Source organism: Notechis scutatus, chromosome 2 (assembly GCF_049901735.1).
Source record: "Notechis scutatus isolate UNSWTSFEM ecotype Mainland chromosome 2, rNotScu1.2, whole genome shotgun sequence".
Classification (NCBI taxonomy): domain Eukaryota; kingdom Metazoa; phylum Chordata; class Lepidosauria; order Squamata; family Elapidae; genus Notechis; species Notechis scutatus.
This window is the reverse complement of record NC_142010.1, coordinates 12270938-12287193: the sequence shown is the minus strand read 5'-3', so window position 1 is coordinate 12287193 and position 16256 is coordinate 12270938. Positions and strand designations below refer to the sequence as shown.

Below are 16256 nucleotides of genomic sequence, written 5' to 3'. Positions count from 1 at the left end.
CCTGGTTTAGGAAGAGTCCCGGTTACTATCAAGTAGGACTATAAAGTAGAACTTCAAGGTAGAACTTTGGAAAGAAAATGCCAAACTTGTACTCTTCCTTCATGGAAGCAGCCAGTCTGGTCCTCTTATTTCTAGACATTAGAGTAGAGCTTGGGAAATCATGAGGTGAACGTAATTCTTAGTTGAGCTTAGACCTCCATTCAGAGATCTTACATAAATGGTTTCAATCAACAGCCTAGAAGGAAGGTAATTAAACTCATAGCTGTTTTAGTAAGTGAGCTCTGATGGTTGGATGGATAGATGGGTGGAAAGAAGGAATGGGAAGGGGAAGGAACCCTCATAACTTTGAATGGAATTCTTCCTAAATGAGATTGTTTATCCAACCAAATTTTATATCCTCTGAGTAATCCCAGTAACAAATGGGCTTTTGCTGAAGCTTTAGATCTGACTCTTGAAGTAGATCAGGTTGTTTCAGCATAGCCATATGTGTTACATTTTCTATATACATATTTAAGTACAGATATAAACTTACAGAGAGACAAAGAGTTACGGTAAATGATGATTACTAAACACAGTTTGATTTGCGTACTTGCTATATAGACCTTCTTTAGGATGGATGGGTGGATGGTATTAAACAAATAGAATGACAGTATTGGAAGGGACCTTGGAGGTCTTCTAGTCCAACCCCCTGCTTAAGCAGGAAGCTCTATACCATTTCAGACAAATGATTGAACAATCTTTTCTTAAAAACTTCCAGTGATGGAGCATTTACAACTTCTAGAGGTAATTTGTTCCACTGATTAATTGTTCTAACTGTCAGGAAATTTCTTCTTAGGTCTAAATTGTTTCTCTCCTTGATTAGTTTCCATCCATTGCTTCTCGTCCTGCCCTCAGGTGCTTGTTGACTCCCTGTTTTTTGTGGCAACCCCTGAGATATTTGAACACTGCTATCATGTCACCCCTAGTCCTTCTTTTCATTAAAAAGTCCTTCTTTTCGTTAACAAATCCAAGGGGAAGGAGAAGGGGAAATATGCTTAGCATGAAATGTGTTTTTCTGAAATCTGTATAATATATTCTTGCTTCTTGAGTTTGGCAGCTACATGGGGCTTGACATCTCCTTATTTGCTCTTAACTACCAACATTCACTCTTGTGAAAACTGAAAGTTACAAAGCTAAGCCTCAAGTTGGCATTCTTCAATCTAGCACAAAGTTCCAAATAAATTGACACTACAAATCTCAGAATTCCTACACACTATGGTTCCCACCATCTGCAAATTTTGAGAGCAGAATTCCAAGTTAATATTGTGGATACATCATTTGGAAGGTGGCTTAAGTTTTGTTTTGTAGCGCAAAATGGATGAATGTTCAAGAGTATGTATTTCACATTAAAGTGCTGCTTAAAACATTATGCATAAGAGAATATATAACTAAACATGATGAACTTACTTCTTTTTGGTTGATTCTGAGATAGTATTCCATTATCACTAGCAAATGCAGGTAAAAAACTTTAAAAGATATTTATAATATGATGAGGGTATGTGAGGTTATGTGTATGAGATATACACAACACATAATAGCCACCCTATTGCTTTTGTGAAGGAATTTGAGACAATTGCAACAACATGCTGCTTGTTTCTGTCCATAGAGTGATGTTTTCCCCTAAAATAGAAAAAAATATGTCCTTAAAAAAATCTTCTGTTATACTACTAAAAGGAATATTTTATTTCCTGGATTCTACCAGTCCTTTACAGATTTAGCATAGCTGCCAAGCTATATTTTTCTCACTTGTCCACCTGCTCAAAGCTTTCCACATTTCATCTTCTGAAATGCAGAGAGAGAGAGGGGGGAGAAAGAGACAGAAAGAGAGAGAAGGAGAAGGGGGACGGGGGAGGGGGGGGAGGGGAGGAAGGGAGGGAGAGACAGAGAGGAGATATGCTACTCAGTTATCTTATACTCTCAAGCTTCTTAGTCTTTATCTCATTGGGAATCAAGGCCTTAATCCAGTTAAGTTACAACAAGGATCCTGAGGACACAACTAAATTATAGGATAAGCGAAGAACCTAAATATAAAGGCAATTCTGAAGTAAATAAAGCAGGAAACTGTGGCATTCAGGCAATTATTTAGGGTTTGAAATATTCAATTATTATAATTGCTGTTGTTGATGATGTTGTTATATTTTCTCATATCAGAAAGAATTTAGAACACATCCACATTATGTCTGGCTTAACACCAGAGGATGTTCAGGTTTGATTTAAAGTGCAAATGTTTCATTGGACTTACTGTAGGGTGGCTGACCTAAATCAAATCTAATTGTGTGCTGTTAGAACAACTCGGGTCTAAATTATCTATGCTGCACTGCACCAAACGGCATTTTAAAAAATGGGTCAGAAACATTGAACCATATTTGTCAGCTTCACCACCTGCTATTTACATGAAAAGCATAACTAAACAGAAATCACAGACAATTGCCACATTGAAAGAGAGGGCTTCATTTTGCAAAATGCTCACTTGGGGATATTAACTTAAGTTGAAAAACGCTATCCCAAAATGGTGATAGGAAACAAAGAACAAGCACGTTTCTGTACAGGTATCATCTGCCTTTTATTTGATAATAAAATAAAAATCTACCTTCAACAAAGTTGCATTTTTCAGCTTAAGTATTTCATGCTGTAGAATGATTTCATTGGTGGAATTTATTGCAAAAAACATCTTTCTCTCTCCTTCTCTCCCTCACTCCCATGCGTGTACTATATATATATTTGTTTTCTTAAGTTTTCGCGGGTACTTACATGTATGGTATTCAGCTTTGTTTGGGTGTTTTCCCACATCATTATAGTTGTGCTTTTAAAGTTGTAGCAACGTTTCGGGAGAATCTCATCTGCCATCATCATCTGTATTGTGTTTGTCTGTGAGTCAGACTTTTACAGTTGTTTCAGTTTTAAATTTGGGGCTAGCCTACTGCTGTGTCAGAATGGTTTTTTCTTCATCCTGATTGGTTGGGAGTCTTGGATCTGTTTGTGCCCAGGTCCCCCCTGATACCTCCAGCTCAAACACACCCCAACCAGGCACCCAGATGAAACCTAGCTTCCTAAAAAATGATAGCCGTCCATTTACTCGGAGCCAAGTTGCACTAAAAGCCTCCAATACAGGAACACAATGTTGCCAGCCAATCAAGACACAAAAAAAGCCACAAAACAGACAGAAGATATTAGAAACACCAATCAAGCAGAACACAGCAAACTCCAAGACCAATAAACACAGACCAAGACTCCCAACCAATCAGGATGAAGAAAAAACCATTCTGGCACAGCAGTAGGCTAGCACCAAATTTAAAACTGAAATAACTGTAAAGGTCTGACTCCCAGACGAACACAATACAGAAGCCTGATGATGGCAGATGAGATTCTGCTGAAACATATATATAATCTAAATCAATAAAAGCATACTGGTCCTTTTTGGTTATTATCTTTGCCAAATTACAGCCTTGATGAAGTCAAAGTTCTGCCTAAATGTATCACATTCTGAATTTTATGGCAGGGCTCTCCAACCTTGCCCACTTCTGGCCTGGAGGACTTCAACTCCCAGAATTCCCCAGCCAGCTTTGAATTCTGGGAGTTGAAGTCCTCCAGGCCAACAGTGGCCAAGGTTGGAGTGCCCTGTTTTAGGAGTCCAGGGGATCCCGGGTTGACGAGCGTTCCCTTAGCAGACATTCAGAGTTACGCCGTAAATTGCCCTCTTAGCGTTTCTGGACAAGGCCCGAAACTCCAGATCTTGTGGCACCATGGCAGGTTTTGCCCTTCCAGACAACCGCAGAGGCTCTGCTGCATTCCTCCTGCCCATTGCCAGCCAAAATGGAGCTTCCGAGGGCGGATCTGTCAGTATGTCAGTAATTATGGGCTGAAATAGAGATGGGAACAGGTCAGCCAATGGGGGCTGTTTGGAAGCGAAACCTACTATCAGTTTATAGGGGGCCATAAGATGGTTTGGAGTCTGGGTGTGGCTTAGGCTTGCTGGGCTGTATAGAAGAGTTGGTTTGTCCTCTACCACCCAGGCCTCTCCCCCCACCCCGTAGGGCAGCCGGCTGGGTGACTTTGGGGGAATTGCCAGGAGACGAGTTCTAGTTCTGCCTTAGGCAGGAAAGCTGACGCTGGGAAAGTCTCCCTCTCCGTCTCAGCCCAAGCCACCTCGCAGGGCTGTTGGGGGAAAAAGAAGAGGAGAAAGGGAGATCACTGTGGTATGTTCCCTGCCTTGAGTTATGCATTAAAGGAAGCGGGACAAAAATAAGTCAATCAGGAGAGATTGGTCCCCGTTTGAACCCAAAACCAGACCCAGGGATGGACAAGACCCATTTGGGCCCACAGCTGCCCAGGTGCCACTCAAGCCCTGGTTTTAACCGGCCGGTCCTTCCGGGCTGCCTTTCCACTTCAGTCCCCCAAAGCCTCCCCACACTGGCCCCACCTTCAGCCTTTGGGGTCTCGGGGGTTCCTGTGGGTGGATTGGAGGCATTTTATGCTGGGGGCTTTTTAACCTTTTCATTGTTTTAGTGCCAAGAACTGCCAAGCATCCTTCCCCTCCCCTCCCCTCCCCCGCACTGTTTCTGCTGGAGAAGGGAGGCCGGCCAGGCGCAAGTCCTGCAGCCGCTCAGGGCCATTTGTGGGGTCTGGATCCAGAGCCCCTCCCCAAAGACGCCTCAACCAGGGTCCGAAGGAGGGTGGGGGCTGCATGGGCCCTCAGGGCAAGACCCCACTGCCTGCCCAAGGCTGGCCTCCCCCTCCCAAGCCAGGGACCTCATTGCTGGAGAGCTTGCTTGCACGGAGGGGAGGGGAGAAATGGCTCACACGGGGACCTCTGCAAAGACCTGGGAATAAGGGAGGAAGGGAGGGAGGGAGGGAAGGGCGGCCTCAGTGGGGCTGGGTCTCCCCAGAAAGGGCAGCCAAGAAGTCTGGCTAGAAGCAGGGAGGAAACGTTCCGCTGTTCATTTCTGCAGCAACGGAAAGTTCCCGCTTGGGCCGGAGCTCCAAATGAAGGTTCCCAGCGGAGAAGATGCCTCAGGTATTTACCCAAAACCTTTCTTGGCTCTTTGCAATCCCTGGGGGGTTAATGGCGTTGGTCCTTATGGGCACAAGGCTCCGCCTGGCCGCCCTTGGAGAAAAGCCCCTCTGGAGTTTCCTGCCTGAGGTTTGTAAGCCTTAGGCAATCCGAACCGTTACTCTTGTTTCGACATCCTTTGATCCCTCCCTGGCTGACTTTCCTTTCCTGAATGGGGATTCCCCTCCTGCAGAGACGGTGCCTTTTGCTGCTGCTGCTGCTGCTCGCTGGAGGACTGAAGTGCGGAGCCCACAAAGGTATTGCTGTGCCCTGGGACACCTGGCCCTCCCTTCCTCCTCTTCCTCCCCCCACTTCCAGTGGAGAGGGGGCACCTTCGGGGCATCTAGCAGCCCACAGGTGCCACAGGGGCATAGCCAGGGAGAAATGGGGCCAGCCTCCCTTCCCCTAACGTCTCAGCTGCCCTGGTTGCCTCCAGGCAGGGCTTCCTGTTTGAACCGGAGGCTGTTTCATCCTGGGAAGGGATGATGGTCCCACCCTGGCTGGGTTCAATGGTGGGTTGGCCAGAAGCCCCTGTGGCACCGTGAGGAGGGTGGTTAGGGGGCAGTCCAAGGTCCCGCTGCTTCAAGCATGCCCAGGGTCCAATCCAGGCCCTACAGGAAGCAGGCTGCCCACAGGTGGCAGGAAGGCGGATGGTCGGTCATCCATGATCTCCCGCGGAGCACAACAGCCGCCTGGGTGGGCCTGCAGACCTACTGCTGCCGTCTGTCTGGACCCCTGCCAGGCTGCAGCCACACTATTGCCAAAGTGGCGCACCGCTCCTCGGCCTGTCTTGCCAGGTGCTGCTCTCTGGGAAGGGCGCAGGTGCTGCTGGCGAGGACGGTTCATCCCATCCTTGGCCTGCAGTGGCACATGGGGCCTATTTCTTAGTGTGGGAGGCAAAATGGGCTCAGAGGCCTGACGTCTCCTTCTCTCTTGCAGACCCTCCCGCAGACCCTGCGGCTGCCCATGATTGCTATGCACCCCGCTGGAAGCGCCTCCGTGCAGCTCAACCCAGATTTTGTTTGGGCTGCTGTGCGGCCTGGCAACCCTCTTGGTTCTCAGCTTCCTGGCCAGCCTCCGCCGTGAGGACCCCTCTCGCTAGACCCCGGATGGGGAGCGGTGTGGGGAGCAATACACAGACACTTTGCTCCAGCCTCCCCCAATGCCTTCCCGCTTTCCCCATCGCCCTGTGCCCTGAACGCCCCCTGGCTACTGGTGCTGGTGGCCAGTGCACCTGGGCATGCGGCCCGGCGTGCGGGTGTGCGGCACAGTTGGGGGTGTGAGGGTAGCAGGGGACACAGCGTGCACACGGTTTCACAGTGGGGCTGCCTGGAGATGTGGCACAGCAGGCAGCACTGGAGCGCGAGGCGGCCGAGCATGGGGACCTGTTGCAGGCGCGCTTTGCCGACACCTACACAAACCTAACCCTGAAGACACTGGCAATGCTGGGCTAGGCCACCACCCGTTGTCCCACCACCCGCTTCCTGATCAAGACCGATGATGACATCTTCCTGAACCTGCCGGCCCTGGCGCGACACCTGGAGCAGTTGGCCAGCCCACCCGCTGCCTATCTGGGCTATGTCTACTCACACAGTGCACCCATCCCAACCCCTACAGCCGGCACTACGTGCCCATCTGGCTCTACCCGGAGCCTGCCTTCCCCACCCTTCTGCAGTGGCTCTGCCTACGTTCTGTCTGCCCCAGCCGCTGCTGCTGTCCTGGGTGCTGCCCGCCTGCTACCGCTGCTGCCCGTGGAGGATGTGTATGTGGCGCTGTGCGCCCACCATGCTGGCATTGCCCCGCGCCACCTGGACCATATGGCCGGGGCTACCCACTACCCGCCTGATGCCTGCTGCTACCGGGAGGTGCTCCTCAGCGTGCACGAAGTGGAGCCTGCTGAAATGCTGTCCATGTGGGAGGCAGCTGAGCACTCCTGCACTGCCTGGCAGCGATTCCTTGGCTTGACCCGCTGCCAGGTCCTGGCCTGGCTGGCTGCAGGGCTGCCAGACTCCTGAACGGAATATAACTTCAGGTCAATGTAGTATGAGAGACTGGCCAGGCTGGCATGTTGTGCAACAAGGTCACGTAGTGTAGTAAGATTGGGGGTGGGTTAGGGACTTTTGTCCTCACTGTGAGTTGAGTTGGGGGAGGGGTGCATGAAGGGAGGCTCAGCCAACCTCATTGTACACAAGTTGTACCCTGACAATAACGGTAACAATAAAAGAGAGGAAATGCAAATCTGAGCTAATCTGGTCGACCTCTGGTTTATTGTATATCTGAGCTTCCCAGGTTTCTGTGACTTTGAAGTTTGGACTGCAAGGAAGGGGCTTGGGTTTTGAAAGGGTGCTGGGCAATTCCTATTGTGGCTTAATGGCTTCCGTCCTGTTTTGGATCTTGGGTGAGGGTCTTGCTTTCTCATCCTTCCGCTCTGCCTTTTTAGTTTTGCTGCAAGGAGTTTCAAAATATCCTGTCTGGAATGGATTGCCAAATCTGCATTTAGTAATAATAATACTCTATTTGCGGTCACAAACCAAAACACAAGTACAACAAAAGAAGAACATGGGAAAATTAGTCATGAACAAGTAGTCACCAAGAACTTGACGAACAGGGAATTACAGCGTTCTCCTCTGATGGTTACAGCTCATAAAAATTTTTGGAAACCTGAGAAGTGATGTATGAGAAGCCGTCCCCTCGACCAGGGGTCCCCAACCACTGGGCCCCGGACCGGAACAGTCCATGGATTATTTTGTACCGGGACACCTATTTTGCTTAGGTGCTGCCATCTTGTTTCGACGGCACTTGAGAAAGTGCTTCCGGGTGAGCTTGTCGGTCGTCGGTTGGAAGCGGCGTTTGGGTGCTGAAGGATTCCTCGCACCTTAGTTTCGTCGAAGGTGGGGCAGCTTGAACGAAGAGCCGCCCCGAAGGCGGTGGAGTCTCACGTTACTCAGGAGGTGATTAAGAAAGAGCCCGTAAAGCCCATCGACCGCGAGAAGGTACAAAGGAGGAGTTGAAGGTGGCGGGGAGAAGCGGGGACGGTTGGCTGGCCGGTCGCTCGACTCACCTTGCCTTGGTTGTGGGTGCTGATGCGGTACCGGTCCGTGGATCATTTTGTACATTTTGTACCGGGCCGTGGTACAAAAAAGGTTGGGGGCCACTGCCCTATACAATATAAGAACAAATTACTAACAGTGGGTCTAGAAGGGTCTGTTTCAAGGAGAGACAGTAACTTAGATCTGCCTGCGTTATACATAGGGCAATATAAAAGGACATGCTCCACAGTTACAACCTCAGCTCTGTCACAGGGGCATAGCTGCTCGTTAATCGGGAGCCTTTTAAATCGCCCATCCAGTAGTGCTGAGGGCAAGACGGTAAAGCGAGCTAGGGAGAAAGCTCTTCTATACTTGGGAATGGTTAGAGTGTAAAAATAGGAAGCCATCCTCAGTCCATAATTATTAAATTGGCAGAAGATCAGAGGGGAGCAAGTTTTGTTAGCTCTGGCTGGTAGATATTGCAAGTCAGTGTCCACAAGCCGTTGGACTACCCTAAATTGGGCGTCCTTAAGGCCATAATCTCCCAGGGCATCCCCCTCTCTGTCTCCCTCCCTCTCCCTATCTCTCTCTCCCTCTTGCTCTCTCTCGTTCCTCTCCCTCTCTCTCACTCACTCCCTCTCTCCTTCTCTTTCCCTCTCCCCCTCTCCCTCCCTCTCTCTCTCTCTCTCCCCGTCTCTCTGTCTCCCTCCCTCTCCCCCTCTCTCTCTCCCTCACTCCCTCCCTCCCTGTTAGGTATAACATTGATACCAAATATGGTTTGGGTGAATAAATATATAAAACTTAGATATCATGGTTTAAGTGCTTATCACTTTAAGCACAATGCAGCAGGCAATTAGCCGATTAAGGGTGCGGTTTGAAGTTACAATATAAGGAAGCATTAGAAGCTGGAAAGCTTACTGGCTGTAACTGTGTACTGACTGTTACTGTGTGCTGCTGCGACTAACTGTGTCTTACTGTGACTAACTGTGATTACTGACTGTGAGTGCCTGTGACTGAACTGTTTTTGTTTGCTACTGTTTGCTGAATATCCAGCGTTTGTTTCTCTGGAGAGTGAAACCGGAGGAGGAGAAGATATCTTTATCGGCTGATAAAGATATTGCAAGGACTCTTAACTTTGACTATACTAGTGAGTCTTACTGGATGGAAATACTGTGAATGACTTAATGGACTGAATGACAATGCTTAAACTCTAACTGGATTAAAAACTATTTAAACTACAAACAGTGTTTGTATTCAGTGTGTGTATACTCTGGGGCCCTTCCGCTCTCCTTTGGCTTCCTGGCTTGACTACTGCTGCAATACTCTTCTAGGGGTTAATCCTCAAACCCTAACATTGGTTATGGGCCCAGCAGCATAGTCTAACTAACCAGGATATAGCAGAGAGAGTTGGTGTGAGTTGCACATTACTGTAAAAACAAACTGTTTTAATTAGTTTAAAATAGTCAAAATATCTGAAGAGTAATGGCACAAGTAAATTTGTCACAACTGTCCATGATATCCAGGCTGGATGGAACAAACTATGTTTCATGGTCAATGAAATGCAGTTTACTTCTACGCAGAGAAGGTTTGTGGGACATTATAGCAAACCCACCAGATGTGAGTAGCTGGGATCCTGCTAATGATGATGATAAAGAAAAGTTACAAGACTTTAAACTGAAGAATGAGCAGGCTTTATGCATCATAGGACTGACTCTCTGTGATCAGCAGCTTGTCCATATTCGTGGAGAAGAAAATGCTGCAAACTGCTGGGAGAACCTCAGGAAGATTTATGTTCGGGACAGTGTAGGAGCACATATAAATCTTACACGGAAGCTTTTTCGAACGCATCTTCAGAGGAATGGAGATATGTTAGTTCATTTAAACTGTATGAAGAGCATTTTTCAAGATTTGCAAGAAAAAGAGTTTATATTTAATGAACTGCAACAAGTCTACATAATATTATCTTCATTAGATCAAAGCTATGATGACTATGTGACTTCGTTAGAGGTATTGCCAAAAGAAAGCCTCTCATTAACCGAGATTACAGGCAGGCTACTAGAAGAAGCCAGAAGAAGGCGTGAGCGTGACGAGCTGAGAGAAGATAAGAAAGAAGAGAAATTATCTTCAAAGCTTGAAAGAAACCAGCAAAGCAAAGAAAAGCACCTGGAAGAAGAGAATTTATCTTCAACAGCATACACAATTAAAAAGTGTTTTAATTGTGGAGGCAGAGGACATTTGGCAAGATTCTGCAAAAAGAGAAAAGCCAGAATGTAAAAAAGCCAAAGAAAGCATTTGAACTAGCCACGTTTAGCAACTCTGATGTGAAGAATAATTTATGGGTGGTTGACAGTGGCGCATCCCACTGCATCACAAGAGATAAGACAAAATTTATAAAAATGTCTACAAGCTCTCAACATATATCTCTTGCCAATGGCTGGAACCTGAAAGCGAAAGGTCAAGGTTTTGCACGTTGTCCGTACATAAACCAGGATATAAAAATGTTGTATGTACCGCAACTAAAGTTTAATTTGCTTTCAGTAAGGGTATTAGATAAATTAGGTTATGTAATTACTTTTAAGGATAATAATTGCATAATTGAAAAAGATAACAAAAGGGTAACTGCAGCTTTAAATGGAACATTATATGTCTTAGATAATAGTAAGAAAGGGGAGGCTCAGACTGTATTTAATAATATAAAGCCTCATAATGAATGTATCCATTTATTGCATAGGCGTTTGGGGCATGTAAATTTTAAAATGCTAAAACGTACAGTTGAGTTATCTGAAGGAATAAGGTTAAAACCTTGTGATAAATATTTGCGTTGTAATGTTTGCTGTGAAGATAAGAGCAAAGTATTGCCTGCAAATAGGCTAAATGGTTTCAAAACAAAAGAACCTTTAGAAGTAGTATTTGCAGACATAATAGGTCCAAAGAAACCCAGTATGGGGGTGCTAGATATATACTGAGCATTATGGATCATTATTCTAGATATGGGTTTTGCTATTTAATGAAAAGCAAAACTGAAACATATCAACATTTTTCAATTGGCTTAGGTTTGCTAAAAGAAAGTCTAAGCGACAACTGATAACCCTGGTGACAGATAATGGCACGGAATTTATTAATAACAAATTCCAGAACAGACTTAAGGTAGCTGGAATAGAGCATAAGAAGTCTGCTCCATACAGGCCAGAACATAACGCTTTTATTGAAAGAAGAGGCCAAACACTACAGGCAATGGTTAGAACAATGTTAAATGATTCTGGGTTACCTGATTCTTTGTGGGGGGAGGCTACAATGTGTGCTAATAACATATTGAACAACGTTGTTAATACAACAACAGGTGAAATACCATTTACCAGGTGGCATGGCAGGAAACCTGATCTAAGTTACCTGCACACATTTGGTGCACCAGCATGGGTGCATATTCCTGCACAACTCAGAAAAAAAGGGCAACATAGAGCTAAAAGATTTTTCTTCGTTGGTTATCAGGCAAACCATAGGGCATATAGATTTTGGGAGAAAGGCACATCTAAAGTGTTATGTAGTGCGAGTGCCCAATTTCTAGAACATGAAGGATGGGAGAAATTAGAACAGGATGCCAATAAAGATGTAATTATTGAATCCTATAGAAATCCCATTAGTTATCCCTGTAACTTTAAAAATAAAGTAAAGAGACAAATACAGGATGAAATAGTGCCCATAAAGGAAGAAACAGATTCAATAGCTGAACAGGATGAGGAAGATGAACAGGTAGTAGTTCAAGAAAGTCCTCCTGTAAGCCCTGTAATTCCCAGAAGAACTACACGTATATCTAGACCGCCTGATAGGTACCAGGCTAACACAGTGTGCCAGATTAATCAAGTTCCTAATTCTGTAGAAGAAATTAAAAAGTATTAAGGTAAAAATAGATAAAGATGGTAAATTAATCCATAAGGCAAGGTTAGTAGCCCAAGGTTTTAGGCAGAATGCTAATGACTATGATGAGGTGTTTGCACCTAGTCTTAAGCAGCAACCTTGAGGGCAGTTTTAGTGTGGGCAGCTAGTAAAAACTATATAGTTAACCATTTAGATGTGAAACTGCTTACTTGCACGCCCCATTAAAACATATTATTTATATGAAAAAACCTGTTGGTATTAAAAGTGAAAATAAGGATAATAATGATTGTTGGTTGTTAAAGAAAAGCCTCTATGGTCTAAAACAATCAGGCTATGAATGGAACCAGTATATTGTAAATGAACTTAACAATATAGGATTTAAAGCTGGTTTAGCTGATCCATGTCTGTTTAAGAGGGAGACAAATGGGAAAATATCATTATTATTACTATTCACAGATGATATTGCATTGATGACTGAAACTAATGATGAAGCAAATAAAATAATAGCATCATTAGGAAAAAGAATAAAGATCAAGCAATTAGGGGAGATAAAGAAGTATCTCGGTTTGAATATAAAGAAAACACGGAAAGGTTTTAAGATATCTCAGGAAGATAAGATAAGCAAATTGCTAAAAGATTACAAGATGGAGATTTGTAAGCCAGCTAAGACTCCAATGAGTCAGGAGTTTAGCAACACTGATGAACAAAGCCCTGAGTTTGATAAGGTGATTTATCAATCTTTAATTGGTAGTTTGAGTTATATTAGTAATTGGTCTAGACCAGATATATCGTACTGCGTGAATCAGTTGGCTAGATTCAATTCTGCACCATGTGAAAGACACTGGATTGCAGCTAAGAGGATATTAAGATATCTTAAAAAGACAATGAATTATTCATTGTATTTAGAACCAAAGGGTGATTTAATTCTAAGTGCATATGCAGATGCTAGCTTTGCATCAGAAAGAGACACTAGAAAGTCGACTTCAGGAACAGCCATAATGCTGGGTAATACATTAATAGGCTGGAAGTCAATAAGACAACAGCATATAAGTTTGTCTACTATGGAGGCAGAATTCTCCTGTTTATCTTTGTTATGTACAGAATTAATAATGTATAAACAAATGTTAATTGATATAGGTATAACTGTAGATTATCCTATAATTATACATGAAGATAATCAGGCAGCAATTCAAATGGCCACAAATATTGGAGTAAAAACAAGGAGCAAGCATACAGATCTAAGATACCTAAACGTGAGACAATCTGTAAGAAGTAAGATGATTCAGCTAGAGTACTGTATGTCGGAGGACAATTTAGCTGATAATTTTACTAAAGCCCAAGGTGCCAGTAAGCACCAGGAGAGTTGTGAAAAATATGGGGTTAGATTGTAAAGATATTATATATTTATTTCACCCAAAAGGGGAGTATGTTAGGTATAACATTGATACCAAATATGGTTTGGGTGAATAAATATATAAAACTTAGATATCATGGTTTAAGTGCTTATCACTTTAAGCACAATGCAGCAGGCAATTAGCCGATTAAGGGTGCGGTTTGAAGTTACAATATAAGGAAGCATTAGAAGCTGGAAAGCTTACTGGCTGTAACTGTGTACTGACTGTTACTGTGTGCTGCTGCGACTAACTGTGTCTTACTGTGACTAACTGTGATTACTGACTGTGAGTGCCTGTGACTGAACTGTTTTTGTTTGCTACTGTTTGCTGAATATCCAGCGTTTGTTTCTCTGGAGAGTGAAACCGGAGGAGGAGAAGATATCTTTATCGGCTGATAAAGATATTGCAAGGACTCTTAACTTTGACTATACTAGTGAGTCTTACTGGATGGAAATACTGTGAATGACTTAATGGACTGAATGACAATGCTTAAACTCTAACTGGATTAAAAACTATTTAAACTACAAACAGTGTTTGTATTCAGTGTGTGTATACTCTGGGGCCCTTCCGCTCTCCTTTGGCTTCCTGGCTTGACTACTGCTGCAATACTCTTCTAGGGGTTAATCCTCAAACCCTAACACTCCCTCTCCCCCTCTCTCTCTCCCTCTCACTCCTTCCCTCTCTCCCTCTCTCTCCCTCTGCCTCCCTCCCTGTCTCTCCCTCTCTCTCCCTCTCTCTCCCTCTAGCTCTCTCTCCCTCTCTTTCCCTCCCGCTAGCTCTATCTCCTTCTCTCTCCCTCTCTCCTTCTCCCTCTCTCCCTCTGTCTCCATCCATCTCGCTCCCTCTATCTCTGCCTCCCTCCTCTCTCTCTCCCTGTCCCTCTCTCCCTGTCCCTCTCTCTCTCTCTCTCTTCCTCTCTCTTTCCCTCTCTCACTCCCCCTCTATCTCTCCCTCCCTCCTTCCCTCCCTCCCTCTCCCTCCCTCAATCTCTCCCTCCCTCTCTCCCTCTCTCTCTTTCTCTCTCCTGTCCCTCTCTCCCTGTCCCTCTCTCTCCCTGTCCCTCCCTTCCCTCCCTCTCCCTCTCCCCCCTCTCTCTATCTCTTCCTCCCTCCCTCTCTCTCCTTCTCTCTCTCCTTCTCCCTCCCTCCCTCTCCTCCCTCTCCTCCCTCTCTCTCCCTCCCTCTAGATTTATCTCCTCTCTCACTTACTCTCTCCCTCTCTCCCTGTCCCTCCCTCCCTCTCCCTCCCTCTCTTCCTCTCCCTCTCTCCCTGTCCCTCTCTCTCTTCCTCTCTCTCTCCCTCTCCCTCCCTCCCTCTCGCTCCCTCGATCTCTGCCTCCCTCCCCCTCTCTCTCCCTCTCTCCCTGTCCCTCTCCCTGTCCCTCTCTCTCTCTCTCTTCCTCTCTCTCTCCCTCCCCTCCCTCCCTCTCCCTCCCTCTCTCCCCTCTCTCTTCCTCTCCCTCTCTCCCTGTCCTCTCTCTCCCTCTCTCTCTCCCTTCCCTCCCCCCCCCCCCCTCTCTCTATCTCTCCCTCCCTCCCTCTCTCCCTCTCCCTCTCTCTCTTCCTCCCTCTCTCCCTCTCCAGTCCTCAATTACGACCAAAACTGGGCCCAAAATTTCAATTCCTGAAACAGTTCAGTGAGTCTTGCCCTATTTTACGTGTTTCCTTGCCACAGTTGTTAAGTGAAACGCTGGCGTTGTTAAGTTAGCAACCCAGTCGTTAAGTGAATCTGGCTTCCCCATGGACTCTGCTTGTGAGAAGGTTGCCAAAAGAATTGCATTAACCCAGGACACTGCAACCGTCGCAAATACAAGTCACTTTTCCAAGCACCTGAATTTTGGGGACCAAAGGTTGTAAGTGTGAAAAATGGTCATAAGTCACTTTTCTTGGGGCCGTTCTAACTTTGAATGGTCACTAAATGAATGAACGAAAGAGCTTTGAGCAGTTCACTAAATGGAACTGTTGTAAACCAAGGACCACCTGTATTTCTAAATATAAAAGGGAAATATTCTAAGTAAACATTCTATGTAAATCCATTTTAGAAAGAAGGGAAGGAAGGAAGGGTGAGAGGAGGAGGGAAAGAAGGAAGGAAGGAAGGAAGGAAGGAAGGAAGGAAGGAAGGAAGGAAGGAAGGAAGGAAGGAAGGAAAGGAAGGAATTTAGGAAGGAAGGCGGGGGATGGGAAGAGAATGGGAGGGTGAGAGGGAAGGAAAAGAATGGTGGAAGGAAGGAAGGAGAGGATGGGAGGAAGAGGGAGGCAGGGAAGGAAGGGGAGGGAGGGGGAGGGAGGGATGGGAAGGAAAGGAAGGAACGAGAGGATGGGAGGGAGGGAAGGAAGGAAGGGTGGAGAGGAAGGTGGAAAAGAAAGGAGGAAGGAAAAGGAAGGAAAACAAAGAGAAGGAAGGAAGGGAGGGAGGGAGGGAGGGAGAGGAGGGGAGGATGGGTCTGACTCCTGGCTCCCTTCCCCTCCTGGGCAGGTACGATGACTGCTGCTTCCTCCACCTGCCCCAGCTGTGCATGATCCTGGACCTGACCTGGCTGTGCCACGGGAACCCCCACAACCACCACAGCCTGGTGCTGCGCTCCCCGGAGTTCCTGCCGGAGGTGCCCGTGGGGCAGCAGTACGACTCCTACCGGGCCTTCCGCTCTGAGAACCTCAACCTGGCCATCCGCATGGACCTCACGCCCAGTGGCAGTGAGCGTGGGGGAGGGCCATGTGTTGGCGAGGGGTGCCAGGACTGGGGAGGCCCTGCGGCTCAGGATGACAGCCACCCCTGTACGTAGGACTTCCCGGAGGGGCTTTTCCCCCACAGGCAACTGGACTTCCTTGGGTTTTCCTTGAAAACGTTTCGCTTCTCATCCCAGAAGCT

At 46.2% G+C, this 16256-nt stretch overlaps 1 protein-coding gene and 1 pseudogene across 1 annotated transcript in view; one reads left to right on the top strand and one right to left on the bottom strand.

Annotated features, from left to right (window-relative positions):
• Window positions 1-16256, bottom strand: part of LOC148131766 (E3 ubiquitin-protein ligase TRIM7-like) — a 68293-nt gene that overhangs the window by 38292 nt on the left and 13745 nt on the right. The window lies entirely within an intron of this gene.
• On the top strand, window positions 5678-7104 carry LOC113431645 (beta-1,3-galactosyltransferase 4-like; annotated as a pseudogene).